The following is a 24,964-nucleotide window of genomic DNA, read 5'->3' on the forward strand; positions in this document are numbered from 1 at the left end:
CGTCGGAACTCCGCTGGACCCAGTTCCTATCGAAAAAGTCTGTTCGTCTGTATGCTAGTCAGACGGACAAAAACCCACGCTAGGGCAGCTATTGGCTACTGGCTATCAACTTCCTTATTTTAGTCATCACGTCATCATGTACAAATCCGTTGGACTTTGGTGTGATTGTGTGTAGGCAAGTCCGTTCATTCGGAAAGTCCATTGGAAATCCGTCGAAAGTCCGTCGGATAGTCCGTCAGACCAGTCCAATCGAAAAGTCTGCTCGTGTGTACACGGCATAAGAAGCAGAGGAAGGACTCTCAGAAATGAAGAGGTACATGTGAATTCCTGATATATTTTGGCCTGGGCCTTTCAGTGGGTATAATGGTTGTACTGAAATGTGTGCAATTGTGATTTTTTAGCTTAACTCTTCATCAGTCACCAGCTCCAATTTGCTTGAAAGTCCAAATCCACTTTCTCCCCTCTCTTCCGCCCCTGGTGGCATCTTCTGGCAGAGTAGAGTTCCTGCAGGGGACAGCTCTGGCTAATAGGTGTGTATTGCAGCCAGAGCTGCTTCTTTATACCTTCTGGGCTACAATTTATTGACCTAAACATTAGGGACTCCTTCTTGTGGGTGGCCAAGAGATGGTAAAAGCAGGTGGTTGAGCTGCAGTTTTATCACCCCTGACCACCCACCTAAATAAACACATGCAGCTGCTCAGGCTGTTTACATGCTGCAGCAAAAAATAAATCTCCTGTTGCATCGACAGGCAGTACCGCGACTATGTGAGACTTATTCAAGTGAATGTGGTGTGGTGGTTCAGCATTGTGAGGGATAAAGCGTGGTGAGGAGGAAATATATTGTCTCTTCGCCGTCTTTCAAATGCCCTCTGAAAAGCAATCCTCAATGATAGCTACACATCTGAACAAGCCCTAAAACAGTTAAAAGGCGGCCTGAAAGAGACCTAATGTTTATTAAGGAGGACATGTGCATCAATATGTTTGGTGACTGAAATCAATCAGATTAGATCCCAAGGATTTTGGAAAGTAGTGGGTCACAAATGAACGACTTTGAAAAGCTAACAGTAACCAAATATGGCCATTGGAGTAGGTTGGTCTTTTGGTATTAATGTACCCTGTGGGCCCCATACATGCCAGCACTATCCTGTTACTTAGCAGGTCTAAATTGTATAATTATCTTTTCACATGCAACTATTTCTCCCCAAAGGCAGGAAGTAGTTGAGTTCAACTGATGTAGTCATTTATGGTCCACTGAAGTACTATAAAAGGAATTCTGTTCCAGTAACTGCAAACTGCAACACTTCAATTCACAAAGGAATAATGCCAGCTATTTATTTCTGACATTTGTTAAGTGAATGTTTATACATAAGTCCCTAATTTGTAATGTTAGAAAAATATTCAGCTAATTTAGAAGGCATAAATCTCGGTTGTAGATCCAAATGGTAAGATTATGTAACTGAAAACAAGGCTTTATTGCAGTTATGTCTGCATTTCCTCACTAAATGCAGACATAAAGCTAAATTTAACTTCATACGAAAACGAACAAGAAGATTTTGGACTGCACAGGCTACAAAAGAGGCAACAGTTTGTAATATAAAATCATACAATTTATTGAACAACAATTATTAAGAAGTTCATACAAAATGTATGTATCTGAGTAATTAAAAACAATGAATAGTGCCTAATTGAGTTCACTGTATAGGTTTGTACACGATTGAATACTGATGTAATTGGTCTTCATGCATCGACACGTTTCACCTAAATTTGCTTCCTCAGGGCTCATGAAAACCATCATCTGAGCACACAGTGGCTCCAGCACAAAAGTTCCCTGGGCGAGCGTTGGAGCATCAAGGGAAGCCCTTACCGGAAAAGAATCAACCGCAAAGGATCATTAAGGTCTGTGAATGTAAAAAATATGACTTTCTCACTATAAATCATATTGGCCCCACAAATTACATTAGCTATGAACCCCAAATTCAGGATGATGCTCAGTTGAGCAATGGGTAGATTATGGCTACTCTAGGGGGCAACAAGTGCTTAGGACCTTAAAAATAGTTAGGTACCATTCGCACTACTGCGATTTCAGGTGTGTTTTGTGTCACACAGAATTGCATGACAATGGAAATCATATTGTTTTCAGTGATGCCCATTCACATCAATGCAACTCAGCATAGCATGATTTTGGAAAAGGTTCCTGTACTACTTGATGCAATTTCAGTGTGATTTTGGACCCAAAGAATATGCAAAACATATCCAAGTTGCACTACATAATCACACTGAAAATTGGTTCAAAAACGGATTGCAGCAATGTGAACCTAGCCTTATTGACACTCTCTTAGATTTTCGGGTTTATTTCAGGCTTATTTTCTGTGCAGTATGTCTGAACTGCACCTGTGCTATTCCAGCCTGTTAGATGAGCCATGCAAGGAACAGCAGTGGGTTTCTCTCTGTCTGTCCTTCTCCTATCCTGAATGGACATACAGTTCCTTGCCTTGAAAATGTATTCATACCCCTTGACATTTTTCACATTTTGTCATGTTACACCCAAAAACGTAAATGTATTTTATTTGGATTTTATGTGATAGACCAACACAAAGTGGCACATAATCATGAAGTGGAAGTCAATGGGACCCGAACTGGAAAAATCAGTCCATTTTGAAGGCTTATATGCAAGTTATTGGGTATACAAAGGGTATTGGGGTCCGGGTACTGCCCTGGGGTATCAATGCAAAAAAGTTTTTTAAAAAGATTATTTTTAAAAGAGCAGTGATTTAATGTTGCTTAAAGTGAAAGAATAAAAATGAAAAATTCATTTAAATATGGTGCCTTGGGGGTCCCCTTAGTCTGCCTGTAAAGTGGCAAATCTGTACTGTGTATAGCACCTGTTGCAGCAAAAGTGACATTTATAATGTAAATGAAAATTTCCCTGCAAGCTTTCTTTATGTTATAAGCAATGGCTTGGGGGGGGGGGGGGGCAGTCTGTATAATGAAGCCACAATTCAGTGCACTTGGAACAAGATTAGAGATTTTTTGGATAAATTCTGGTGTCTCTTTTGCAGACCTTGAATAGAAGTAACAAGTGTGGAAAAATTGGGCTTTGGGTGTTGGTGGTGCCTTCACACTGTAACCCTATAGAGGTACTTTCGATGAAAGCAAGAATTGGCCTTGCTGTAAAAAATTGAATTGATATGCACCTGTCAAACAGGTGTGGACAAATTTGTCCTTGGGAGTTAATTGAGCCCATGAAACCCATACCAAAAGATTTCTATCAGATAAAATCAACACCCACAAAGCTAGGCAGCCTAGACAGTCTTGCAGTCTTGAATAGATTCCACATCCCAAAAACACTTAATCAGTGACATAGGCACCAGGGGTTTGATGCTACTCCAGGAATGATTTGTGTTGGTAAATGTCAGCCGGTCAGCGGAGTCTGTGGACAGACGCGTTCTTTTATCCGTCACAAATCCTCCAGCAGCAATGAATGCCTGTTCGGAAAGCACGCTGATTGCAGGGCAGTCCAGCAGCTTAATTGCATACTGGGCAAGTTCTGGCCAGTGGTCTATTCTCATGACCCAATAAATAGCGGTAGTGTGTATAGTAGGACTTTAAATACCCGTCCAGCGAACACAACAATGCATCAATGTTTTAAAAAATATACAAAACTTTATTTAAACCAATAAAATGTATAAAAACCCTTATTTTATACAGCTGCTTGCATACTAATACCAACAATCGATGTCCATTGCAAAGACGCATAACTTCTAGTCGAGAATACGGTTGACACATTTCACAGAAATCCCCACTTCTTCAGGACCTCCTATCTCTTGGAAATAAAAAACAGCCAGAAGAATAACTTCTAGAAACAGAAAATGCATGCATAATTTACAAAACTTAATAGCATAACATAAAAAACATAATCGCTAGCCCCAGAGGTAGTGGAGGAGAGGAGCAGAGAAAGAGAGAAAAATAAAAATTATATGAAGGTATCCATTAGTAAGTTCATGTTTCAGTAAACGCATGTCTATGGTAGTGAATAGAAATATAAGCATAATTACCTCACCCAAAAAAATTATTTTGTCTGCCAATTATGTGGTTCAACTATACCAATCAATGCATAGCAATGCAAACATTGGGTGACCCCATATGGTATGGTCCTGCTGGCCCATGGGAGAGTGACCAGCCCCTAGGTGGGATTCTATGGGAAACATAGGAAAAGGGAAAAGATAATAATGGGCCTGCAATGATGTATTGGAAGCTGAATAATCATGATTAGAAAAACTTTAAAACAAATGTTACAGGTGTCATAACTATAAGGTTACCTGGTTGATAAAAGATTGCCGTTTACGCAATAGAATTTATTACTTATCACATCTGATGGGCACTGATTAGAGCGCAGGTGGAAGATAGTCATTCCACGCTGAAAATAGAAAATATATAAATATACCCCCTTCTTACATGAACAACCATATATTTGCAGTCTAAAACTATATACGTGTGCCAGTGGCATAACTAGAACCTTCAGGGCCCTGATGCAAGAAACCATGAAGGGCCCCCCTGACCCCTGAATGGGGCCTTTCCCTCTGAGCCCGGTGGCAGAATGCCAGGGCCCAGTCACAAATGCAACGTTTGTGTGGTAAATCTGCCACTGGTGTCAGTAGTTTTTTATTTTTATTTTTTTTCTACCATTTGTTTTATTCATTTTGTTTACAATATTATTAAAAAAATAAAAATTACAATTTTTTCGCAGCCCCTATTGGGGTCTTTGGTGAGATATCAGGAGTCTAAACAGACCTCTGATGTTTCACCTTTGAGACAGAGAAAGGAGAAATGAGATGGAGGACACAGCCTAACTTGCACAGAATAAATGAACAGGAATAGCTCTGTACAGCGCTTCCTGTTCATTCATTAACTGAAGCATAGTAAACCCAGTTTACTATGCTTCAGTTATGAATAGACAGAGTCAGTGCTTAGTGCATCCATGTGAGAGCTAACAAACTCATTGACTATTTATACACAGACACTAATTGTGACTTAAAAAGCCACAAATGTGGGAAATTAACCTTTAATTGCCATTTTAACCTGTGTGTGCCACCTTCTGTGTCTATACCAAGGCCAAACATTCCAGGGTATGTAAACTTTTTATCAGGGCCATTTGGGTGATTTCTGTTATCATTATGGTTTAAAAAGAATCCAAAAAAACTATGTGATAATAAATGGTTTCATGTGATTGCTATCTTTATATAAAAGTTTTTTGGCATGATCAGTTATATTTTCAATATTAATGCCAAAATTTCACAATTTCTGCCAGGGTATGCAAACTTTTGAGCACAACTGTACATACATGTAAACACACATGTTACATAGTTACATAGTTAGGTTGAAAAAAAGACACAAGTCCATCTAGTTTAACCATAAATATAAATAAATGTGACGCTCTTGTGGACTCCATGTTCAGGAGGGTTAAGGCAGTACTGGAAAATAAGGGTGGCCACACAAAATATTGACACTTTGGGCCCAATTTGGACATTTTCACTTAGGGGTGTACTGACTTTTGTTGCCAGCGGTTTAGACATTAATGGCTGTGTGTTGAGTTATTTTGAGGGGTCAGCACATTTACACTGTTATATAAGGTATATTCCAGTGTGATTGTACAGTGAGTCTGACTAGTGTAGATCAGACTGGGTTTCTCAATCACCCTGTGCCCCTAATAGACATAGTGTAACTTACACATAGGAGGGTCCAGGGGAGCTGAACAAGGAGATTCCCGTGCTCTCTAAGGTAAGCTGGGTTCCACAAGCCCCCCACCCAAAGTGACTCCAGATGCTGCCGTCCCCTCACAGTGGCCATTGGAACATCTGCCTATTCTCATTGGCCTCCCAGACATGATGGGGGGCTTATTAACAAAATTTAATAGTGACGGGGAAATGTGTAATTGGATACACTTTAATCAATGAAAAGTGGTGTTTGGTGCACTCTAACTTGAGGACTGCCACTGACAGAAATTTAAAAACTAAAAAAATTAATTTCACAATTTCAAAAAAGGGAGCAGGCATTGGACAAAAAAATAACACACAGCAACGAAAAACAAAAAGGGACAGCACTAAATGTTATGTAATGCAGTGTAAAACACTGCACTCCACTGACACACTACAATATACTGCAGTAAAACTGCACTGGCACACTTCAATATACTGCAGTAAAACTGCACTAAAAGTGAAAGTGGCCCTCATGCTACTTAGAGTAAGTAGTAAATGTGGCTAGTGATAGAAATCAAGTGATAAATAATGTATTATAATGCAGCAAAACCTAGAAGTGTATCACAAAACACCAAAGCATGTAAAATCTGTATAAATTGATCTTGCACAAAAAATAAATATCACTGTAAAAACACTGTGATAAGATAACCCAACAAATAGACATATAAAAATATCGCTGAAAAAATAAAAATAATGTCTCCAAGTGGAGTCAAGTAAATAATAAATAAAATTGTGCAAAAATGCAATAAAGTGTCCAAAATATTCCTGAATCACGTGAAAAAAATATATTATATTACAAAAATATATAAATATATCACAAAAATGTTTATTGAGGCTAAATAGTCCTCTAAAAATGGTGAATAAAGTGTTAAACTTCTGCCGTCTTCACAAACTGATGGATCCGATATATGTGATGTTGGATAGATACACACACACATATACATGTCCATAAATGTTCCTAGGTATTCCACAAATTCCTCTTTGTATTAAAGTCTCCCAGAACTCTCACCTTAGTTACAGAAAAAAATCGCATCCATAAGCAACAACGGATCTCCACTATCGTCTATGGGCACTTCTTTCAGATGTACACACTGCAGATGGGCTCATAGGTATTTCTCCAATGGACAAGGTGATCCACTCAGTTTCCCCAATTAAATCCAGCACACAGTGCCTCAGTGTAAGAAAAAGGGAAACAAAACGAAAAAGCCTCCAATAGTGTAGTGTGTTAAGGGCCAAACATGATATTTATTAAGTACCCAGGTGGGCTCTTAAGCCTCATACACACGATTGGACTTTGTACAAACTTTCCCATGGATTTCTGTACAAAGGGCGTTGTCTGCGAACTTGTATTGCATACACACGATTGGCCTTTTAGGCAACAAACACGAATGTAGTGACATTACAACGTACTGACGACACTTCAAAAGAGGACGTTCAATTCTCCGGCGTCAACCCTTCGGGTTCCTTCTGCTAATTTCATGTCAGTAGACGTTCGGTCGGTGCTGATTCTCAGTTTTCAGTTCCGTGCGTTTCTTGTGCGTTTCCAACTGTTCGTTGGGCAACCAGCCATGTTGCGCAATCCTAGGAGAGAGCATGCTATTTATGGGCTTGGAGTTCTTGCTGTGACTCTAGCCCAGTCTAGGAATAATCGGAGTAGTACGATGAGGAGTGTTTGGGCCAAAACTTGACTACTTAATCGTGACCAATTTAGCCATATGCCCTTGCTGCGTGAGCTGCAGGAAAATAATCCAAATGATTATCGTAATTATCTCTGGATGATGGACTCCTGCTTTCAGCAACTATTGTCCTTGCTGTCCCCCTATATCATGAAGCAGGACACCGGCATGAGGGCTGCTATTACAGAAGAGCAAAGGCTCCAGGATATAAAGTTTACCACTGCTATCTCTCCCCCAGGCTCTGGGAGTCATTATTCCTGAGACATGTAGTGCCATCATCCAAGTCCTGCAGAAGGACTATATTTGTTTTTTGCTTTAATATCACCTTCATGTTTTCTAATGTATTTTATATTTTTTGTATTCCATCCTTCCCATTTTTGTAATATGCTGTGAATGAATGTTCTCTTTGTCCTCGTGCATGCTGTAACCATTTTCATGGCCTTCATGCATATTTTCCTTCACTAACCTCCCCAGCATGCTACCCTGGGCCCATACACACATAGCCTAGTAACTTAACACTGTATTTTTTATGCTTCATTTTTATGTTTATCCTAAACACCCCCTAAAATGTGTCCCAATCTTATTCCTGTCCTTAAATTCATGTAGAGTGCAAGAGTGCTTTTTTTGTGGTACAAACACTTATTTTGAACCCCCCCCGCCAAAAAAAAAATGCAGAGTCAACCGATACAACTACTCTATCTGCTGGTCGGTGCTGATTCGCAGTTTTCAGTTCTGTGCGTTTCTTGTGCGTTTCCGACCGTTCGTTGGGCAACCAGCCATGTTGCGCAATCCTAGGAGAGAGCATGCTATTTATGGGCTTGGAGTTCTTGCTGTGACTCTAGCCCAGTCTAGGAATAATCGGAGTAGTACGATGAGGAGTGTTTGGGCCAAAACTTGACTACTTAATCGTGACCAATTTAGCCATATGCCCTTGCTGCGTGAGCTGCAGGAAAATAATCCAAATGATTATCGTAATTATCTCTGGATGATGGACTCCTGCTTTCAGCAACTATTGTCCTTGCTGTCCCCCTATATCATGAAGCAGGACACCGGCATGAGGGCTGCTATTACAGAAGAGCAAAGGCTCCAGGATATAAAGTTTACCACTACTATCTCTCCCCCAGGCTCTGGGAGTCATTATTCCTGAGACATGTAGTGCCATCATCCAAGTCCTGCAGAAGGACTATATTTGTTTTTTGCTTTAATATCACCTTCATGTTTTCTAATGTATTTTATATTTTTTGTATTCCATCCTTCCCATTTTTGTAATATGCTGTGAATGAATGTTCTCTTTGTCCTCGTGCATGCTGTAACCTTTTTCGTGGCCTTCATGCATATTTTCCTTCACAAACCTCCCCAGCATGCTACCCTGGGCCCATACACACCTAGCCTAGTAACTTAACACTGTATTTTTTATGCTTCATTTTTATGTTTATCCTAAACACCCCCTAAAATGTGTCCCAATCTTATTCCTGTCCTTAAATTCATGTAGAGTGCAAGAGTGCTTTTTTTGTGGTACAAACACTTATTTGAACCCCCCCCCCCCAAAAAAAATGCAGAGTCAACCAATACAACTACTCTATCTGCTGGTCGGTGCTGATTCGCAGTTTTCAGTTCTGTGCGTTTCTTGTGCGTTTCCGACCGTTCGTTGGGCAACCAGCCATGTTGCGCAATCCTAGGAGAGAGCATGCTATTTATGGGCTTGGAGTTCTTGCTGTGACTCTAGCCCAGTCTAGGAATAATCGGAGTAGTACAATGAGGAGTGTTTGGGCCAAAACTTGACTACTTAATCGTGACCAATTTAGCCATATGCCCTTGCTGCGTGAGCTGCAGGAAAATAATCCAAATGATTATCGTAATTATCTCTGGATGATGGACTCCTGCTTTCAGCAACTATTGTCCTTGCTGTCCCCCTATATCATGAAGCAGGACACCGGCATGAGGGCTGCTATTACAGAAGAGCAAAGGCTCCAGGATATAAAGTTTACCACTACTATCTCTCCCCCAGGCTCTGGGAGTCATTATTCCTGAGACATGTAGTGCCATCATCCAAGTCCTGCAGAAGGACTATATTTGTTTTTTGCTTTAATATCACCTTCATGTTTTCTAATGTATTTTATATTTTTTGTATTCCATCCTTCCCATTTATGTAATATGCTGTGAATGAATGTTCTCTTTGTCCTCGTGCATGCTGTAACCTTATTTGTGGCCTTCATGCATTTTTTCCTTCACTAACCTCCCCAGCATGCTACCCTTGGCCCATACACACCTAGCCTAGTAACTTAACACTGTATTTTTTATGCTTCATTTTTATGTTTATCCTAAACACCCCTAAAATGTGTCCCAATCTTATTCCTGTCCTTAAATTCATGTAGAGTGCAAGAGTGCTTTTTTTGTGGTACAAACACTTATTTTGACCCCCCCCCCCAAAAAAAAAATGCAGAGTCAACCGATACAACTACTCTATCTGCTGGTCGGTGCTGATTCGCAGTTTTCAGTTCCGTGCGTTTCTTGTGCATTTCCGACTGTTCGTTGGGCAACCAGCCATGTTGTGCAATCCTAGGAGAGAGCATGCTATTTATGGGCTTGGAGTTCTTGCTGTGACTCTAGCCCAGTCTAGGAATAATCGGAGTAGTACGATGAGGAGTGTTTGGGCCAAAACTTGACTACTTAATCATGACCAATAGGGATGAGCCGAACACCCCCCTGTTCGGTTCGCACCAGAACATGCGAACAGGAAAAAAATTCGTTCGAACACGCGAACACCGTTAAAGTCTATGGGACACGAACATGAATAATCAAAAGTGCTAATTTTAAAGGCTAATATGCAAGTTATTGTCAATAAAAGTGTTTGGGGACCTGGGTCCTGCCCCAGGGGACATGGATCAATGCAAAAAAAAAGTTTTAAAAACGGCCGTTTTTTCAGGAGCAGTGATTTTAAAAATGCTTAAAGTCAAACAATAAAAGTGTAATATCCCTTTAAATTTCATACCTGGGGGGTGTCTATAGTATGCCTGTAAAGGGGCGCATGTTTCCCGTGTTTAGAACAGTCTGACAGCAAAATGACATTTTGAAGGAAAAAACTCATTTAAAACTACCGCGGCTATTGCATTGCCGACAATACACATAGAAGTTCATTGATAAAAACGGCATGGGAATTCCCCACAGGGCAACCCCGAACCAAAATTAAAAAAAAAAAATGATGTGGGGGTCACCCTAAATTCCATACAAGGCCCTTCAGGTCTGGTATGGATATTAAGGGGAACCCCAGCCAAAATTTAAAAAAAAAATTGACGTGGGGTTCCCCCTAAATTCCATACCAGACCCTTCAGGTCTGGTATGGATTTTAAGGGGAACCCCGCGCCAAAAAAAAAAAAAAAAACGGCGTGGGGTCCCCCTAAAAATCCATACCAGACCCTTATCCGAGCACGCAACCTGGCAGGCCGCAGGAAAAGAGGGGGGGACGAGAGTGCGGCCCCCCCCCCCTCCTGAACCGTACCAGGCCACATGCCCTCAACATTGGGAGGGTGCTTTGGGGTAGCCCCCCAAAGCACCTTGTCCCCATGTTGATGAAGACAAGGGCCTCATCCTCACAACCGTGGCCGGTGGTTGTGGGGGTCTGCGGGCGGGGGGCTTATCGGAATCTGGAAGCCCCCTTTACCAAGGGGACCCCCAGATCCCGGCCCCCCCCCTGTGTGAAATGGTAAGGGGTTACTTACCCCTACCATTTCACTAAAAAACTGTCAAAAATGTTAAAAATGACAAGAGACAGTTTTTGACAATTCCTTTATTTAAATGCTTCTTCTTTCTTCCTTCATCTTCTTCTTCTTCTGGTTCTTCTGGCTCTTCTGGTTCTTCCTCCGGCGTTCTCGTCCAGCATCTCCTCCGCGGCGTCTTCTATCTTCTTCTCCTCGGGCCGCTCCGCACCCATGGCATGAGGGGGGAGGCTCCCGCTCTTCTCTTCATCTTCTTCTTCATCTTCATCTTCTTCTTCTTCTTCTTCTTCTCTTCTTCATCTCTTCTTCCTTCTTCATTTCTTCTGCGGGCCGCTCCGCATCCATGCATGGAGGGAGGCTCCCGCTGTGTGACGGCGTCTCTTCGTCTGACGGTTCTTAAATAACGGGGGGCGGGGCCACCCGGTGACCCCGCCCCCCTCTGACGCACGGGACATGACGGGACTTCCCTGTGGCATTCCCCGTGACGTCACAGGGAAGTCCCGTCAATTCACCGTGCGTCAGAGGGGGGCGGGGTCACCGGATGGCCCCGCCCCCCGTTATTTAAGAACCGTCAGACGAAGAGACGCCGTCACACAGCGGGAGCCTCCCTCCATGCATGGATGCGGAGCGGCCCGCAGAAGAAATGAAGAAGGAAGAAGAGATGAAGAAGAGAAGAAGAAGAAGAAGAAGAAGATGAAGAAGAAGATGAAGATGAAGAAGAAGATGAAGAGAAGAGCGGGAGCCTCCCCCCTCATGCCATGGGTGCGGAGCGGCCCGAGGAGAAGAAGATAGAAGACGCCGCGGAGGAGATGCTGGACGAGAACGCCGGAGGAAGAACCAGAAGAGCCAGAAGAACCAGAAGAAGAAGAAGATGAAGGAAGAAAGAAGAAGCATTTAAATAAAGGAATTGTCAAAAACTGTCTCTTGTCATTTTTAACATTTTTGACAGTTTTTTAGTGAAATGGTAGGGGTAAGTAACCCCTTACCATTTCACACAGGGGGGGTGCCGGGATCTGGGGGTCCCCTTGGTAAAGGGGGCTTCCAGATTCCGATAAGCCCCCCGCCCGCAGACCCCCACAACCACCGGCCACGGTTGTGGGGATGAGGCCCTTGTCTTCATCAACATGGGGACAAGGTGCTTTGGGGGGCTACCCCAAAGCACCCTCCCAATGTTGAGGGCATGTGGCCTGGTACGGTTCAGGAGGGGGGGGGGGGCCGCACTCTCGTCCCCCCCTCTTTTCCTGCGGCCTGCCAGGTTGCGTGCTCGGATAAGGGTCTGGTATGGATTTTTAGGGGGACCCCACGCCGTTTTTTTTTTTTTTTTTTTGGCGCGGGGTTCCCCTTAAAATCCATACCAGACCTGAAGGGTCTGGTATGGAATTTAGGGGGAACCCCACGTCAATTTTTTTTTTAAATTTTGGCTGGGGTTCCCCTTAATATCCATACCAGACCCGAAGGGCCTTGTATGGAATTTAGGGGGACCCCCACATCATTTTTTTTTTTTAATTTTGGTTCGGGGTTGCCCTGTGGGGAATTCCCATGCCGTTTTTATCAATGAACTTCTATGTGTATTGTCGGCAATGCAATAGCCGCGGTAGTTTTAAATGAGTTTTTTCCTTCAAAATGTCATTTTGCTGTCAGACTGTTCTAAACACGGGAAACATGCGCCCCTTTACAGGCATACTATAGACACCCCCCAGGTACGAAATTTAAAGGGATATTACACTTTTATTGTTTGACTTTAAGCATTAATAAAATCACTGCTCCTGAAAAAACGTCCGTTTTTAAAACTTTTTTTTGCATTGATCCATGTCCCCTGGGGCAGGACCCGGGTCCCCAAACACTTTTTATGACAATAACTTGCATATAAGCCTTTAAAATTAGCACTTTTGATTTCTCCCATAGACTTTTAAAGGGTGTTCTGCGGCATTCGAATTTGCCGCGAACACCCCAAATTGTTCGCTGTTCGGCGAACTTGCGAACAGCCAATGTTCGAGTAGAACATGAGTTCGACTCGAACTCGAAGCTCATCCCTAATGACCAATTTAGCCATATGCCCTTGCTGCGTGAGCTGCAGGAAAATAATCCAAATGATTATCGTAATTATCTCTGGATGATGGACTCCTGCTTTCAGCAACTATTGTCCTTGCTGTCCCCCTATATCATGAAGCAGGACACCGGCATGAGGGCTGCTATTACAGAAGAGCAAAGGCTCCAGGATATAAAGTTTACCACTGCTATCCCTCCCCCAGGCTCTGGGAGTCATTTTTCCTGAGACATGTAGTGCCATCATCCAAGTCCTGCAGAAGGACTATATTTGTTTTTTGCTTTAATATCACCTTCATGTTTTCTAATGTATTTTATATTTTTTGTATTCCATCCTTCCCATTTTTGTAATATGCTGTGAATTAATGTTCTCTTTGTCCTCGTGCATGCTGTAACCTTTTTCGTGGCCTTCATGCATATTTTCCTTCACTAACCTCCCCAGCATGCTACCCTGGGCCCATACACACCTAGCCTAGTAACTTAACACTGTATTTTTTATGCTTCATTTTTATGTTTTTTTTCTGATTTTGCTAAACACATACACAGTATACCTTATTTTTGAGTTAAGATTGCTGCAAAAGCATGTAGTGCAAGAACCTGCCTGATTACCTTCAAAATGTACAAATTATACGTTCGTTATGATGAATTTAGCATTATGAGGGGCTCCCACCATACCTGTGCTGTGCTCATTATGACGGGCTACCACCATCCCTGTGCTGTGCTGACTTCATGGGTTTTTAACTTTATCATAACGAATAATCATCTTTAATGAACATTGTTATTATTTTGTCCGATGTTTGTCAAAATGTGTATAGATTTGGACAATGTGCATTCTTATTTTTGGGTTATGCCACTTGGATTATGCCACCTGTCCACTGGCCTGCCAATCTCGTAAAGATGGATGGGCTGGCCAAATTAAACTTAATTTTTAATGCATTTAGCTCTCATGGAAGTGTAGAGGTTTACTTGTCAAAACATCTACCCCCCTAACATTTTTATAATGTGCCACCAGAGGGGGTGAGGGAGCATATAATTATAACTTATCCTTTTTTTGTAAATACACATTTAAATGTTATAATATTGTTATAATATTATGTTGCCCCACAATGTTTGTGTCAAATATGGTTGCAATTTTATGTGCTCAAGTATTTTTTTTTTTCTTTGTTTGACTCCATAGTTTCCTTCAAACACCCAGCAATGGCAAGATGTGGCTGCCCAGTTTGCCAATTTATGGAATTTCCCCCACTGTGGAGGTGCCATTGATAGCAAGCATGTGAGGATAGTCCCACCACCAAACTCAGGATCATATTATTTTAATTATAAAGGGTTTTGCAGCATAGTTCTGTTCGCTGTGGTGTCAGCCAACTATGAGTTTATGTACATTGATGTTGGTATGAATGGACGCCACTCTGATGGAGGTGTGATGATGTGTACAGAATTCTATGATCGTCTACAGAAAGGGACCTTACATTTGCCACATGCTCAGGACAATATTGAGGGACTAAATTTTGTGTTTGTGGCAGATGAGGCCTTTTCTTTGGGGGAACATATTCTAAAACCCTTTCCAATGAGGAACCTCACCCCAGAACAACGAATTTTCAATTATCGCCTCTCTCATGCCAGAAGGGTTGTGGAAAATGCATTTGGCATCCTTTTGAGTAGATTTAGATTCTTTTTAAATACCATAAACTTGGCAGAGTATAAAATTAACCATGTGGTGTTATGCTGCTGCATCCTCCATAATTTTTTAAGGAGCAATGCTTCCAGCTACATTGCCTCAGGGCAAACTGATGAGCCTTCTTTTTCTCATCCAGCTGATGAGGCTGTGATGCCAGCTCTCAAAAGTGCGCGTGCTGGTTTGGGCTCCTAGAATGTCCGTCTTGTCCGTGAACAATATATGGACTACTTTGTCGGTAGAGTGGCAGTGCCTTGGCAGCAAAATGTACTTGCTAATGATTAAATATTTGACTTATTCATAAAATACTATTTCATTTGAAATACTGTTGTCTGTGTTTACTAGGTTTGCAAATAGCCTTGATCTTTGTCATTTTTGCCACTAGTGCAAACCAACCTGATGTGCAACATGAGGTGACAATCTCGCTTTGAGCTTACTATTATGTTGTGCTGTGTCTGGGCTACACACATTTTAGAGTACACTGTCAATGTAACTACACCAACTTAACAAATATACTGGTATTGAGCATTGAAATAAGAAGCCACACATTGTTTTTAGTTCAAAATTTTTAATCTGTGCAGATTCACATGTGCTTTTAGAAAAATGTTTTTTTTTTTTTTTTTTAAGAAACAGGCATGTTTTAAAACATAACTCTGGAACTTACAAAGTTCAACATCTAAAAACTGTAGGCAAATATCACACATATATTTTTTTGTTTTTTTTTGGTCATCAAAATATTTTTTTTCCATCGAAATATATATATAATATTTTTATTTTTTATTTTTTGAAAAATAGGCATGTTTAAAAACATAACATACACAACTATGGAACTTACAAAGCGTATACTTCAGCGTATACACCTTGAAGGCAATATCAGACATTATAGTGTCAAAAATGTCTTGATATTGCCTTCAACAGATGGGGTGAGGTCACCCCTGTAAAAGCCAAATTTTGAAGATGCACACAAATTGGGAGCCCAAATGGGTAATGTCAACATGTGCTATCTCCCATCATGGGGGATAAATGGATGTGTTTTGTGGGTGCAATCCCTTCCTCTCGCTTACTAGCATTATGAAGAAGGGGTTGAGGAAGGGGTTGCACCCACAAAACGCATACATTGAGATCCCATGATGGCAGATAGCACATGTTGACACACCGTGTGCATCTTCAAAATTTGGCTTTTAAAACTTTAAAAAAACATTAAAATTGGAATGTGGACATCATCATGCAGCAGGAAATGAAGAACATGATACTTTTTTTTTTTACGGAAAAAGGGATTAGATTCTCCTCAAAACATTGATCATGTTCTTCATTTCCTGCTGCATGATGTCCAGGCGATTACGCATGGCATCAATCTCCCCATTCCAGGCCTTGATCTGGCCAATGAGCCTTTGGGCGCTGTCCGTAGTGAAAGGTTCCGCTTCCTGTTCCACAACCAGCACATCACCTAAAAATGGGTTAAAAAACAGGTATTTAGAAATATGCAGGCATACATAGATTACCTGAAGCTGGGGTGTCAGACACTCACCTGGTGGGGTGCACATCTCTCCCACTTCTTCCACCTCTCTTTCCTCCACATCCTCGGGGATGCTGGGGCTAAGTTGCTATTCAGGCTGGTGAGGTCGGGGGTCCCTGGGATCCTGTTGTCTGAGTCTTTTCTTCCCTATGAGAATGAAACAAAAAGTATACTTAGCACACAGATATTTGTGGCCAGAAATAGGAATATGAAACATTGCTTTGAAGTGGTGTACAATTGTCTGTTTAGGAAGAGATCCAAGCTGAAGACATGATAAAAATTCCCTTTTAACCAAACTGCAATACTTACCTTTTTTGGCCAAGTTTCTCTGGTGTCCCACACTAGTGCTCCTAAGTCCAGATGTGTATACAGCTGCTGATTGTCCTCTCCTTACATTCCACTGAATCTATTTAGCAATTAATTCAAATTTTAAAGACATCTAGACAACAATGTCTTAAACTTTGTTCAATCAGACAAATTTTTATGACCAAAACATAGTCATAACCCTATATCAGCTAAAGACATCGTATTTATTGGCAAACGATCGATGTTCCCTACGAACGGTGTTTCCTACCTACGAACGATTAAGTACAACAGTAAAGAAAAGCACATGGAGCAGCATGCAAGTTAATAATCATAATAGGAACACATGACAAGTACTTACTTTTTCAAAGCACCTTCTTTATTTTGAAATACTGATCCGGCTCCCTCAGTTTAATGTCGGACCAGCACTTCCTTAATTGGTCTTTGGACCGTCGTACCCCAAACTTGTGCTCCAGAGTGCTCACAAATGTACTCATGATTTGGTCCTTTATCAAATTTGGATGGGTGTATGGACCATGTTTCCCATCATAATCCTCCCTGTGCAAAATCTCCACCATCTCCACTATTTCATCAAAGGCCATGTTGGTGGCCTTAAATCTCCTCCTCCTGGATCGGGACGTTTGTGGATCCGGCCTTTCCTCCCCACTAGATGACACATTGGCAAACATCTGTGTCTCCGCCATGTTGCTCTTACTGCGCACCAAAGAGAGAAGGGGCGGGAAATATTAGAGAAAAAGAACGTCAGGGGCGGACAAAGGGAGCGGAGTTTCACGCATGCACAGTCTATGTCAAGCTAACACGCGGTCCGTACGTAGGCCCGATCGGAATATATGATGAAACCCATACACGATCGGAAACTTTAAACACCGCACTTGCCTTTTGCTGAATACATGCATGCAAAAATAACATAATTTAGACATGTGATAATTAAAAAAGTCCAGACCTGAATAAAGAAACCAATTAAAGTCAATGGGACCCGAACGTTAAATATCAAAGATGCATTGCAGAATCTGGAATCTGGTCACGACCCAGCGCCATGACGCTCGGGGAGTGGAGGTTTCACGAATACGCAGTGTATATCAGTCCAGAATGAACGTGTGGTGTAATGTAACGTTCAGAATAGGCACGAGACGAAAGCAAGCCGAAAGTAGCCACGAAAAGAAGGTACGTTTCTAAATTCTGTCGCTAACGCTAGTACTTTTAAATGACTGTCTTTTGCTTTGGAAATTTAATTTTGCTCTCGGACTGTTTTTAAACACGGGAAACATGCACAACTTTACAGGCATACTATAAACATGGTAGTATGCATAATAATTTGTTGTCTTAAAAAAAGTGAGTTCCATATCAATAGACAGTAGTGGCCAAAAAGGATTAGGACAAGAATGAGAAATGCTGGAGTCAGAATGATAGTCTACTATTTGGACACATTCAAATTAAAAAGTCATGAGCTGAAAAGTGTTTGTGATTGATGACCAAAAATTAAAATGATGTTGGTTTTACACACACAGGAACTTTTGAACGAAGAAGAGGCTGGGCCAAGCAGCCAGACAGCTGAGTGCAGAATCCCTCCTCTGCGTCCTCCCAAAAAAAGGGCCAGGAAGAGCCAACACCTGGATGAGGCCACAGCTGACTTCCTAACTAGGGCTACATCTGTGATCACCACAGCACCTGATAGTGCTGAAGGGTTTGGTTGTTTTACAGCTAATAAGCTCCGCGAGATCGATGCAGATCAAAGGGAGCTATGTGAGGGTATAATCATCCGGCTCCTCAGCAAGGCCAGGACACGAGAGCTAACCACAAAATCACATGTGTCATTTGGACCACACACCTCCTCCACAACAAGCCTACCCACCCCAGCAAACCTACCCAGCTCAGCAAGCCCACCCCCAGCAAGCCTACCCACCCCAGCAAGCCCACCCACCTCAGCAGCATGGTGGTCAGTGGCCAAATCGGTCCCAGGATCCACAACAAGGCCAGTGGTATGGGGAGTTTAGGGGCTACTAATTTAGCATGTTGTATTTTTTGATTTGAGTATGATTTAATAAGCTATATTTGTTTATTTTTCTGTGTATCATTTGCTCTTTTAGTTTATAATTTTGAATTTTGAATTGGGATGACAGAGAATATGTCTAATAATGTATTAATTTTATTTATGTTGTGAATGCACAATAAACAAAATGGCCAAAGAAAAGACAACTTTTTTTAGTGATATCACTAGAACACAAATCCTATGTAAAATATTTTTGTTAGTACTCCATCAGTATCACCAGCAAAGCAGATTTATTATTAAGCCATTAAAAAGAAGAAGAGAATGTGCGCTGCATTTAGAAGTTTCATAATTTGACACGTCACGAATGTGCTATCTCCGTTACAAATGCTAGTTTTACAAGACCCACCGCTTCGTGCTGGTCCTTGCTTCCGAGCATGCGTGTTTATACTTTGGACTAAAGCAGGGGTCCTCAAACTACGGCCCACGGGCCGAATACGGCCCGCCAAGGTCTTTTACCCGGCCCTCCCGGCTTTATGGGCACTCGAGCCCCCACAACAGTCCGCCCGGAGAGATGCTTTCCCTGCAGACCCCGCTTCATAGGGGGAAATGGTACCAATCTCGGGCACTGTCCAGAGTGGGGGCGGAGACACAGAGAGCCCGCTCCAGCACGGGAAAGCTTCACAAGGATTCACCTTGCAGCTGCCTGTTCATAGCGGTAAGTCCTGCGGCGCTCTTCTCACTAATCCCCGTGCACTGGACAGGCTGGCTGCATTACTGGGCACAGCTTAGGCTGCATTACTGGGCACAGCTCAGGCTGCATAACTGGGCACAGGTCAAGCTGCATTACTGGGCACAGGTCAAGCTGCATTACTGTTCACTGGAGAGGCTGGCTGCATTACTAGGCATTGAAGAGGCTGACTGCCTCACTGTGCACAGGACAGGCTGCCCTACTGGGCACCGGTTTAGGCTGCATTACTAGGCACAGGTCAGGCTGCATTACTGGGCAATGGAGAGGCTGGCTGCATTACTGGGCACTGGAGAGGCTGGCTGCATTACTGGGCACAGGACAGGCTGCATTACTGGGCACAGGTTAGGCTACATTACTGGGCACTGGTCAGGCTGCATTACTGGGCACAGGTCAGGCTGCATTACTGGGCACAGGACAGGCTGCATTACTGGGCACAAGTCAGGCTGCATTACTGGGCACTGGAGAGGCTGGCTGCATCACTGGGCACTGGAGAGGCTGGCTACATTACTAGGCACAGGTCAGGCTGCCTTGCTGGGCACTGATCAGGCTGCCTTGCTGGGCACTGATCAGGCTGCATTGCTGGGCACTGGTAAGGCTGCATTGCTGGGCACAGGTCAGGCTGCATTACTGAGCACAGGGCAGGCTGCATTACTGGGCACAGGTCAGTGTGCATTGCTGGGCACTGGTAAGGCTGCATTACTGGGCACAGGTCAGGCCGCATTACTGGGCACTGGTCAGGCTACATTGCTGGGCACTGGTCAGGCTGCATTGCTGGGCACAGGTCAGGCTGCATAGATGGGCACTGGTCAGGCTGCATTGCTGGACACTGGTAAGGCTGCATTACTGGGCACAGAGGTCAGGCCGCATTACTGGGCACAGGTCATGCCGCATTACTGGGCACTGGTCAGGCTGCATTGCTGGGCACTGGTCAGGCTGCATTGCTGGGCACTGGTCAGGTTGCATTGCTGGGCACTGGAGAGGCTGGCTGTGCTGCTGGGCAGTGGTCAGGCTGTGTTGCTGGGCACTGGTCAGGCTGGCTGGGCACTGGTGAGGCTGCATTGTTGGGCACTGGTGAGGCTGCGTTGCTGGGCATTGGTGAGGCTGCATTGATCCGGCCCCCCAACAATCTGAGGGACAGTGGACTGGCCCCCTGTTTAAAAAGTTTGAGGACCCCTGGACTAAAGTCCAATGGTTTTGTGTACACACGATCGGACTTTGCGCCATCGGACTTTTGTTGCAGGAAAGTTTGTCCGTTTGCACAGCCAACAAAAGTCCGATGAAAACCAAAAAAGTTTATCCGATGGAGCGTACACACGGTCAGATGTTGCCTTAAAACAGATAATTTGCATGTTTGTTGTCAAAAAGTCTGATCGTGTGTACGGGCCTTTACATTAAAAACGTGTAAAACAGACAGGGAACAAAATTGGTGTTGTTCAGCGCCTTCTTACGTCACTTCCAGTGTGCATCTATTCTGGCCAATCCCTTCCGGGGATTGGCCAGAATAGATGCACACCGGAAGTGACGTAAGAAGGCGCTGAACAACGCAGATTTTCAGGCAATCCCTTCCGTGGATTGGCTGGAATAGACACACACCGGAAGTGACATAAGGAGGCGCTGAACAACGCCGAATTTGTTCCCTGTCTGTTTTACACGGTTTTAATGTAAGGGTCCACCTGGGTTCTTAATAAATATCATGTTTGGCCCTTAACACTACACTATTGGAGGCTTTTTCATTTTGTTTCCCTTTTTCTTACACTGAGGCACTGTGTGCTAGATTTAATTGGGCAACTGAGTGGATCACCTTGTCCATTTGAGGAATACCTATGAGCCCATCTGCAGTTTGTACATCTGAAAGAAGTGCACATAGACGATAGTGGAGATCTGTTGCTGCTTATGGATGCAATTTTTTTCTGTAACTAAGGTGAGAGTTCTGGGAGACTTTAATACAAAGAGGAAATTTGTGGAATATCTAGGAACATTTATGGACATGTATATGTGTGTGTATCTATCCAACATCACATATATCGGATCCATCAGTTTGTAAAGACACTACACTGATACACTTCAATATACTGCAGTAAAACTGCCCTGACACACTACACTGACACACTTTATTATACTGCAGTAAAACTGCATGGACGCACTATACTGACTCTACAGTAAAACTTCAGGGACGCACTACACTGACGCTGCACTATCATTATATTCACACTACGCTGACACTCTATACTCACACACTAACTCACCAGTAGAACAGAGCCCCGTTCTATCTATCTCCACTCCAATATCACACTGCAAATGGCTCCTCTGGGAAGGAACCTTTTATACAGTAGTGTGGGGTGGGTCTATGAGCAATGAGCCATGATTGGGCTAAGTCATCATGACTTTCTCCAATCATGGCTCTGACAGTGCTCTGTGCCATAATTGGGCAAAGCCTTCATTGCTTCTGCCAATCAGGGCTTAGAATGCACTATGGGGTGTTTGGCCAATTCAGGTGTTTGCCGAATGGGTGAACAGTCAATGTTTGGGCCAAACCTATTCTCAGACTGCTCAGACTAAACCGTTCGCCCAGCACTACACACTACAGTTAGAATATTCCTGTATCATCTCCTTACAATTTACTGAAACTGTGTATAATGAGGACAAACCTAAACAATCCATTAAATTTGTATCCCATCAGACAGGCCCTTGTATTACATAGTTGCTGGTTGATCTAAAGGAAATTGAACAATCATATTGTATAGTGTAAGGTTAGCTTTAGATTTATCAACAATTATACCCAGGGCCATCTTTAATATTGACTGGACCCTGGGCAAACATTTTCTTGGGCCCCTCCTTCCATGCAATTTCGTTCTTCACATTCTTTGAGACATACAATAAATAGCAGCTAGACTCAAAATCAGTTTTTTTAATCAGATCAGATCAGACAGCGATTGCGATTGGTTGCCAGAGGTTACAGTGTATCATTACAGCTCACTGACTGGCTGCTAGAGGTTACAGCACACATTAGGGCTCACTGTTTATTTTCTAGAGGTTACAGCACATAACTTCTGCATGTTGATTGGTTGCTAGAGATTACTGTACATCAATACCGCTCACTGATTGATTGCTAGAGGATACTGGACATCTATACCACACACTAATTGGTTGCTAGAGGTTACTGCACATTATTACTGCTCACTGATTGGTTCCTAGAGGTTACTGCATATCCCTACTGTTCAATGATTGGTTGCAACAGGTTAGTGCACAGCATTACTGCTTACTGGTTGTTAAAGGTTAAAGCATATCATCCACCTCCAATTTAATTACCTTTCAACAGCATTCAGCAGAAGTAATGGTAGATATGACCTCAGGGGGACATGATATACATGATATACATATGAATGCCGCCTCTATTTGCATATTAATGCCGCGTTCCGAAACGATTTACATTTTAATGCTGCCGCTATTTACATATCAATGCAGGTTATTTACATGTAAACACAGGGTCTGCAGATGAGTCATCTGTACATGGCAATAAGGCTGATCTGGGCAGCAGCAACAGAGCTTAACAAAGATATCGGGACACAGCACGGGACTAAAACTTCAAGGGATAAGGAATTTAATGGTTGGCAATACAACAATGATGGGGCCCAGGGCAGCTGCCCCTTTTGTTCTGCCTTAAAAATGGTCCTGATTATGCCAAGTGAGGGTGTACCTAAACAACACAATATGCTTGAGTTTGAATAGGCTTGTGTACAATATGCTTGTTGCTAAACCTAAAGCAAATTGGTATGGTCAGTTTAAGATTTTTTCCATGGTTGGCTGCTTAGGGCACTGTAAAATCTACCCATTCTCCATCCTACCCTGCCAGTTCCATATGCATAAACACAAAAATTCAGCAGTGGAGCATTCATGTCTAAAGATCCAACAACCAAGCATTTCACTTGAAGGCCCTTATATTGTCCCTGCTTGTAGTACACCTCTCTGAAGTTTATGGGCAGATCAAGGCTTTATGGCAGCCATTATGTGTAGGAAGTAGGGGTCGACCGTATATCAAGTGTGGCCAATTATTGGGGGGCCGATATTCACTTTTTTTGAAGAATCGGTATCGGTCACAAACTTACAGATATTGCTTTAAGGGGTTGTACCGTTTTTTTAGAGCTGATGGTCAGCTTTCTTGGAATAACAACCGATGCGGCTAAGCAGCCGCTCAGATTTTATTACAAGCAGTGGGAGGGGGGGTCCCCCCCCACTGCCTTCCACCGCTCCGCCCGGGTCCCCTGTCCCACCAGGAGGCATGAGTGACCAGCCAGCACGTCTGCCAGCTGGCCAGAAGCCCTGAACAAAGCCAGAATCGCCTTTGTTCGGGTCTCAGATCTAGTAACCCGGAAGAGACATGATTACTGACATCCTAAAGGCTTATCTTGCTGTTTTGAATACTTTCAAGTGCAGAGGAGGGGTTTGAGGTCTTATAGACCTCAGATCCCTCCATAAAGAGTACCTGTCACTGCCTATTACTGTGACAAGGGATGTTTACATTCCATGTGACAGCAATAAAAGTGATAAAAAAAAAATTAAAAGGACAGTGTAAAAAGAAAAACTTTAAATCTACAGACGGGCTGACAAATTTATACTACAAGAAATTTCTCCCAATTTTGGTAAAACCACTTTGTAATTATTTCAACTCTATTGGTGCTGTAAGTCCACTTTCCTCAGAAGCATCACTGGCGTATATAACGGTTTTGCCAAAAAAGGGGAAAGATCCCCAGATATGAGCTAATTACAGGCCAATCTCTCTGCTGAACTCCAACACCAAGATATTGGCAAAAATCCTGGCCCTAAGACTTCAGGAAGATGTAGGAGATTTAGTGCACCCAGACCAAGCGGGGTTTGTAAAGGGACGAGAAGCAAGGGACAACACCACCCGCGCACTCCATATATTGCATTGGATGCGATATGGCCCAGATGAAGCCCCAGGAATCACTCTGTCGATGGATGCCGAAAAGGCCTTCGACAGAGTGAACTGGGGCTTTATGAGAGGGGTACTGGGGAGGATAGGATTGGGGGAAAGGATGTTCGGTTGGATAATGTCCCTATACGCGAAACCAAAAGCTAGAATTAAGGTAAATGGGACAGTATCTGAATGTTTTAACATACAAAACGGTACCAGGCAGGGGTGCCCGCTGTCCCCCTTGATATTTGCAATAGTAATGGAACCGTTCATGCGCAGAATTAGAAAGAATAAGAAGATAGTAGGGATGCACATAGGCCATACGGAACATAAAGTAGCAGCGTATGCGGATGACTTGTTATTTTTTCTCTCCGCTCCCCAGACATCTATAGCCGCATTGATGGTGGAAGTACAGAAATTTGGAAGGGTATCTGGCTTTAAGATTAATTTTGAGAAATCAGTCATCCTTCCTAGTCATGTCCCAGTGGAGATGGAAAGATCATTGAAGGAGACGTATCCATTTATTTGGAACAAGGAGTCGCTGACATACCTGGGGGTACAGATAAGCGCAGACTATAAACTAC

This window comes from Aquarana catesbeiana, linkage group LG12 (assembly GCF_042186555.1).
Source record: "Aquarana catesbeiana isolate 2022-GZ linkage group LG12, ASM4218655v1, whole genome shotgun sequence".
NCBI lineage: Eukaryota > Metazoa > Chordata > Amphibia > Anura > Ranidae > Aquarana > Aquarana catesbeiana.